Source organism: Triticum dicoccoides, chromosome 6B (genome assembly GCF_002162155.2).
Source record: "Triticum dicoccoides isolate Atlit2015 ecotype Zavitan chromosome 6B, WEW_v2.0, whole genome shotgun sequence".
Classification (NCBI taxonomy): Eukaryota; Viridiplantae; Streptophyta; class Magnoliopsida; order Poales; family Poaceae; genus Triticum; species Triticum dicoccoides.
In genome coordinates this window covers 395,719,675-395,727,644 of record NC_041391.1, presented here as the reverse complement: position 1 = coordinate 395,727,644, position 7,970 = coordinate 395,719,675, and positions in this window count along the sequence as shown.

Below are 7,970 nucleotides of genomic sequence, written 5' to 3'. Positions count from 1 at the left end.
ATCTCGCTCCTCGAAGCCTATTGAATAAAATACTTGAGTTGTAGAGTCATGTTGTGATGCCATGTTGTATTTGCACATATCGAGCATATTGTGTGTATGTTATTGAAATGCTTGGTATGTGTGGGATCTGACTATCTAGTTGTTTATCCTTGGTAGCCTCTCTTACCGGGAAATGTCTCCTAGTGCTTCCACTGAGCCCTGGTAGCTTGCTACTGCTCCAGAACACTTAGGCTGGCCGGCATGTGTCCTTCTTTGTTCCTATGTCTGTCCCTTCGGGGAAATGTCACGTGGTGTCTACCGGAGTCTCGTTAGCCTGCTATAGCCTGGATTCTCTGGAGTCCTGCTAGCCCAGCTGCTACAGCCCGAATTCACTCGCTGATGACCAACACATTCGTTGCTGGGTCATGTATGCCTGTCCATGTAAGTTAGCGCCACTTTGGGTTCACGACTAGCCATGTCAGCCCGGGTTCTTTGTCATATGGATGCTAGCGACACTATCATATACGTGAGCCAAAAGGCGCAAACGGTCTCGGGCCTGGTAAGGCGACACCTATGGGAATACCGTGTGTGAGGCCGCAAGGTGATATGAGGTGTTACATGCTAGATCGGTGTGGCATAGGATTGGGGTCCTGACAGCTTTGGTATCAGAGCCTGACTCCCTATAGGATTACCAAGCCAAACTGGTCGAAGTTGAGTCTAGAAATTCTTTTGTTATATAAGGGAATTGATTTTGGGATGGAACATAAGGCTCTTTTTACTCCTTATAACTTATGCCTTCTGATCTAAGTCATCCTATCCTTCCTACGGGGTTAAGGAGCTAGGCTTTGTCTTCTTTCTATCAGGATCACGTGTTACTAATCCGTAGACTTATAGGATTGATGGTTCTAGGCTTTAAATTGGTTCCTACTACTTTCGTGTACTCATAGCTAGTCTCAGATTCTTAATACTATGATGATCGAGTGGTTATGCCACCATTTGCAGGATGTCTTAAATCTTTTGAGCATTTACAGCCGTTATGCTGTCTGAGTCATCCCATGTTTCTAAATAGTCTGATGCATTTGCAAATCCTTTCTCTCCGTTCCCGATGTTCCTTTGGGCTAGTTTAACCACACTAATAGGTGAGTTGAGGTATTCTATTGCCTCGACATCTATGTTGGAGTTATTATTATGACCCTAGGTGTTTTAGAGGACCACCTAGTAATCTAGCCATGTGTTTGTGTTCCCAGTGTGATGATTCTGGCCATCATTCTCGAAAGCATCCCGTGATACCACTTAGTAGTAGGTATTCTATTCCTGGGTTTTTGAACCCGAGATTCACTCTACTTACTTCATGTTGTTAGTGTTTGCTCGTTCCTTCAGGATATTAGTAACCTTTGCGACAGTCCTCAAGGTCCATGGTATTTCCTTCTTCCAAATACTATGAATCGCTTATGGCAGAAGTTCTTAGAACCAAAAGATCACAACAAGAGTGCTCTCGACGAGTTCTCGATTCTATATTGTGACTCTGCTAGTTCAACCTTTCGGCATGGGTTATCTAGAAGAAATATGTTGAACTCCTTCGACAAGCTAATCCATGCATCCACAACTCAGAAAATAATATGTTCTTTTGAGTTGCCCCTCTGTAGTTGTCTTCTGACCCCCGTCTATCAATTGATAATCAGGAATAGTTATGCATTCATGTTATCGATGCCTATTATTCTTGTGGTCCGTCAAGCCATTCTATTCCGGAATGTCTAGGAGAAACAAACTCCAGTACCTTATCCATTTCCAAGATTGGGTCAGAGCAGTTGTGTTCCGCAGATCAAAATGCCAATCCAGCTTTTGTTCTGTTCTACCTTGGAGTGTGGCCCTCTTTATGTTAGGATTTTCATGAGAATTGCACCACCTCTTATGAAATTTTGACATAGTGATATTTCTTGCCATCATGGTTCATTCCTCGGTTTCCCTGTTATTGTAACTGGAATGCCGACAAGTGAATCGTGGTGTGCGAAATCAATACTCCTAGCAACTCTATTACTTGATAGTTAAAGGACAAAAAATTCATTCTTAGCGTGTTGGTTATTGAATCCTCATTCTAAGGTTGATCGTGCTACCTAGTCCTTATCTCCTGGTGCACTCTTCGGTCAATGAGTTAGGATTTTGTCAATTCTTCGCTCTTTGATCATATCGTCTTGCGCTGGAAAGCAAGAGTGTTCTCGAGCTTAGTAACATATTGGTGTTTCGTGATTTTTCGAATATCTTCTCAGAAGTATTACCAGGTTGACACCTGACCGCTATGTTGAGTTCGTGATCAAGATGGTTTCTCTATGAACCACCCTTTCTCCAAGAATCTGTGTCGGATACCCTAAGCTAGTTGGATAAGATAACAACAACTTGGAGAGTTGGAAGATAAAAGCTTGTCCTATTTAGATCATTTTAAGGGGTATCTTGTATGTATGTTGAAGAGAGATGATATCTTCATCAAGTGATCCCCGTGATCAGTTGTTGGCACTACAAAAAATACACTTCCGCGATGATACGTGTTTGTCACAGTAGGTCGCGTTTTCTATCATGCATGTACATCCATGACGATTCTATGACAGAATCAAGATAGTCACACCTGTGCTGTCGTAGAAGTGTTCCATGACATTACCAAAATTATCATCACGGAAGTGTCCACTTCCATGACGATAAATCGCGCGTCACAGAAGTGCTTTCGTCAAGGGTGACCGACACGTGGCATCCATCGTAACGGAACGCCGTTAAGCCATCGGGTCGGGTTTTGGATCCGATAACCCATTAACAGCCCCGACCAATGGGGATTTTCCACGTGTAAAATCATCATTGGCTGGAGGAAACACGTGTCGGCTCATCGCTGGGACAAATGTCATCCACTCATTGGACAAAAGGCGCCTATGATATGTCGACACGTGTCATGGCCCAACAGAGGCCCATTCTTGTGAAAAGGCCGGCCCGTTTAACTTGGTCAAAAGGTGGCGGGCCGGCCCATGGAAAGCCTGTTAACGGCCTATTCGCATATAGCCCATTTACAGCCCGCTAACCCAAGGCCCGTTACACCCTATTTGAATTAGGCCTAGTAACGTCATCTGGGCCATCCAATATGATTCCAGCCCGCTTTCACTTCTGGCCCATGTATGGCCCATGACGTCTTTCGGCCCATATGAGGCCCTATGTAACTCTTGGCCTATTAACGGCTCGTGGTGAAACTGGCCCGTAATGAACAGTGTATCACTTTACACCCATTAACGGCCCATGGTGAAACTGGCCCGTAAAGAACAGTGTATCACTTTATACCCATTAACGGCCCGTTATTCCATTGGTCCGTTTCCAGCCCATGTTATATTTCGGCCTTCTCACAGCCAATTTATTCTTGGGCTCATTTCCAGCATTCGTTTACTTACAGCCCGTTACTATCATTTTCGGCTTGTGGGCCAAATTCAGCCCGTGGTTATAGTCAGCCCGTTTGTGGTCCGTTAATACGTTGGGCCGTTTTCATAGCATCATCAAATACGGCCTATTAACGATGGCTCGTTATGGTCAGCCCATGAACGGACGATTCCAACTCTAGCCCATTTATGGCCAGAATGTGGTCTGTTTGGCCCATGTTTGGCCAATCGATCATACGGCCCGTAGAAGGCCCATTGATGATACGGCCCGTAGAAGGCCCATTGTTTCTACGGCCCGTAGAAGGCCCATTGTTTCTATGGCCAGTAGAAGGCCCACTGTTTCTATGGCCCATAGAAGGCCCACTGTTTCTATGCCCCGTAGAAGGCCCACTGTTTCTATGGCCCGTAGGAGGCCCAGTGTCACTACAATAAATATTAGCCCATGGTTATTGTGGACTAGTTTTAAAAAATAGGTTATTGCAGCCACTAGCAAACCGCAGAAAAAAGAACTGCACTGACTAGAAGCAAACAAATAAACAAGACAACAAGGAAATAAATAAGCAAGCAACTTACACTAGGCTATCACGGCTATTACACATATTACATCCATTGGGCATCAAAGTTCGCCACCGGTGCAAATATAGGGAACACATCAGCATATAAACACCGCAGCAAAACAAGTCCAAAACTGAAACCACTTCAGAAGAGCTCAAGAAACAATATCCTGGGTACCCATAATGCTGGCAAGATGCTTAGCAAGCTTATTAACTTTCTCTTGTTTGGCGCTTAAGTCTTCCAGCGCTTGATGTTGCACCAGAAAGTATGCATTTGAATTCTACAGGGACTTCCTCAGTCCTTCGGCTTCCTGTTGCATAACATCTGATCGATGTCTTTCAACCTAAAGTTGAGACTCAAGAAGCCGAACTGATTCAGGTAACGAGTTCGAAGAGCTGGTGCCAGCAGTGGTAGCCAGTAACTCGAACACTACATCAAGACAGGACTTTGGGGTTGTCTCAGTGTCTTCAATATAGTTTTTATCAGCTTTCTTGGAGACCAACAGGGATGTCTCACTATCTTGAAGCTTATCTGCATTACTTCCTTTACCATTGCATAACAGGCTACTCTTCTCCAATATTTTATCCGCATTCTAAAAGAGAAACAAACAAACACATCTCAGGTTTACAATGTAGTATATGAAACTCATTTTGGTAAACCAGTTCAGTAGTAAGGTGGACAGGATAACAGCATGAAACAAACATATATCTATGTAGTATGGTCATTGTATGGTCTATACCATTCTAGTTTATGTTGCCAAATCAAGATAGATACAGTTCGAATCATATCTATTTAAGACAAAGCAGCATAGACAGAATATAAGTGTGGGAAACTACACAGCAATAACAACACTTGTAATGTGCATGGCATGACAACATAACTGTTTATTCAATTGAAACTGAAATCAACATAGTGCAAGTTACAACAGCAAACAACCAAACACGTTGAAGAAACAGGTTTAAAACATACCTATTGCGCCATTGGAGTTTCAATTGCATCCTTCAAATTTGAAATTAGTTGGTATCAATAAATACAGTGATGCAAGAGCAAAGTAGTATGAACCATAGCTACGGAACCTGACCTGAGAACAATTCTTCTTCTGCTTTAAGCATTGACTTTGGGTTCGGAGTGGTGGTCCTCGTGATTTGAGCATTGCAGTTGCCTTACTAACTGCTCGTGTTTGGGTGCTCTATGGTGGAGACGGTGTTGTGCCAATGGGTACTGGGTGTCTATCTGCTGGGGTTGGGGTTAGAAGGGGTGTAGCTGGTTCTCTGTCCAACTGGGTAGGGGTACAATCTGCATGAGTGTGGTTTATGTGTGGTGGGGCTGGTTCTTGGGCAAGTACAACCGTGGTTCTATCTGCATTGACAGCTAGCACGATCTTTTTTGAAGACCGTGTTTTTACTCCCACAGATACTGCCATCACTCCCTCCAATTGAAATGGCTGATAAACAAGAAAAGTAATTGAATGTACAGGCATTGCAAGATAGACAGGTGCAATGGATAGTAGGGAAGAAAACAGGGCATGAAATAATTCACATTTAGGTTGTCTAAGCAAACAGAAGAGCAGGACATAATTTCACATATATGATGGCTAATTAAACAGGATAGCATGACACAATTTCACAGGTATGATGGCTAACTAAACAGGATAGAATGACATACTTCAAAATATGATGACTATGTAAACAGGATGACAAGATATAACTATACGATGCGTCTATTAAAGTGGTTGGCATGCCATAAATCACAAACATGCCGTCGATGGAAACATGATGGCATGATATAATTCATGGATAGAATGACATAATTTAAAATATGATGACAATGTAAACAGGATGAGATGATATAACTATATTATGTCTTTAGAAAATGGGTTCGCATGACATAATTCAGATACATGCTGTCTATGTAAACATCATGGCATGACATAATTCAAATATATGATTTATATACTAAGGAAGTGAGCAGAGGGCAATCGCATATATGATGTGTCAACTAAGGAGATGGCATTCAATATTATGTATATGATGTAAAAACTAATCATTGCAATACAACATATGCATTATATGAGTAATATAACCCTACCAAGTTTGAGCATACACCTCAGGGGGATAATAGGACTGGTCATCTGCCTCTGAATCCTCCTCTGAAGAGCTATCTGTAACCAGCAAGATATCCGCTTTAGTAGGTAGCATTGTCTGCTCTGAAGACCTTGTTTTCTCTCCAGATTTCTCCATCGCCAATTCAAATGGCTGATGCACAGGAAGAGCAGTTGAATATACAAACATTGTCGACAAAAGCAATGAGAAATACAAAAAAGGACGGCATGATATAATTCACATATATGACGCCTGCCTAAACAGCATGGCATTGCATAATTCACATACATAATGCCTTGCAACAAGATAACATTGCATAATTCACATATATAACGTCTTGCAACAAGATGGCATTGCATAATTCACATATATGGTAATTAGACACTAAACAGGTGGCATTCACACAAAGCATGTCTAAACTAAGAAAATGACATAGCAATGCAAGATACCATACGCACGATATGAGCAACATAACCCTGCCAAATTAGGGCATGCACCTCGGGGGGGGGGATATGACTGGTCATCTGTCTCTGAATCCTCCTCCGAGGAGCTATCGGTAACCAGCAAGACATGCGCTTCATCATATAGCATTGTCTGCTCTGAAGACCTTGTTTCCACTCCAGATTTTTCCATGACCGTGCCGAATGGCTGATGCACAGGAAGAGTAATTGAATGTACTAAAATTGTTGACAAATTTAACACGTAATAAAAAAATGATGGCAGCTATAATTCACATATAAGATGACTAGCTAACCAGGGTGGCATTGCAAAATTCACATATATAATGCCTGGCTAGACAAGATGGCATTGCATGATTCACATATACGATAAAGAAACTAAACAGATGGCATTGACACAAAGCATGTCTAAACTAAGCAGATGACATCTTTAATGTATACAGTAAGCAATGCAAGGCACCATATTCATGATATTACCAACATCAGCATGCCAAGTTAGAGCGAAGACCTCATGGGGTAAATAGGAGTGGTCTTCTCCTTCTGAATCCCCCTTAGAACAGTTATCTTCCTCTTCATTATGATCCGAAATGGGTGGAGTGGGGGCTGCCTTTGCGCCCACCATGGAATGACGTCTACATGAAATTTTATTGCCACGCAAGGCTCGTCTCTTTTGCTCTACATGATCAGTTCCATTGTGTACAATAACCGGCATGCATAGGAATAAAACATAGTGAGATTATGTAAGGAGTGCATGCACAAATCTAGAGTGATGGTAGCAAACTGTGGATAGACCCAAAACCAATGATAGCAGGCAGATAATAGCTTTAGTTAAAAAATACAGATAATGGCTCCTTTAATGTTTGTTTGTGATAACCCACAAGTATAGGGGATAGTTGTAGCCTCTTTCTATAAGTAAGAGTGTCGAACCCAACGAGGAGCTAAAGGTAAAACAAATACTCTCTCAAGTCCTATCGGCCACTGATACGACTCTACGCACGCTTAATGTTTGCTTTACCTAGAACAAGTATGAAACTAGAAGTACTTTGTAGGTGTTTTCGGGTAAGCTTGCAAGAAAGTAAAGAACACGTAAATATAAACTAGGGGCTGTTTAGATAAAGAAGCAACAAAGTAAATATAGCGAGTGTGGAAAAGTGGTGGTAGGAGTTGTGGCATTGTCCCTAAGCAACTGACTATGTTACTAGACCGGTAATCACTATTGCAATTCTATTTGAGGGAGAGGCATAAGCTAACATACTTTCTCTACTTGGATCATATGCACTTATGATTGGAACTCTAGCAAGCATCCGCAACTACTAAAGATTCATTAAGGTAAAACCCAACCATAGCATTAAAGTATCAAGTCCCCTTTATCCCATACGCAAACAACCTACTTACTCGGGTCTGTGCTTCTATCACTCACGCCACCCACCATAAGCAAATCATAAACATATTGCAAACCCTATAGCGGG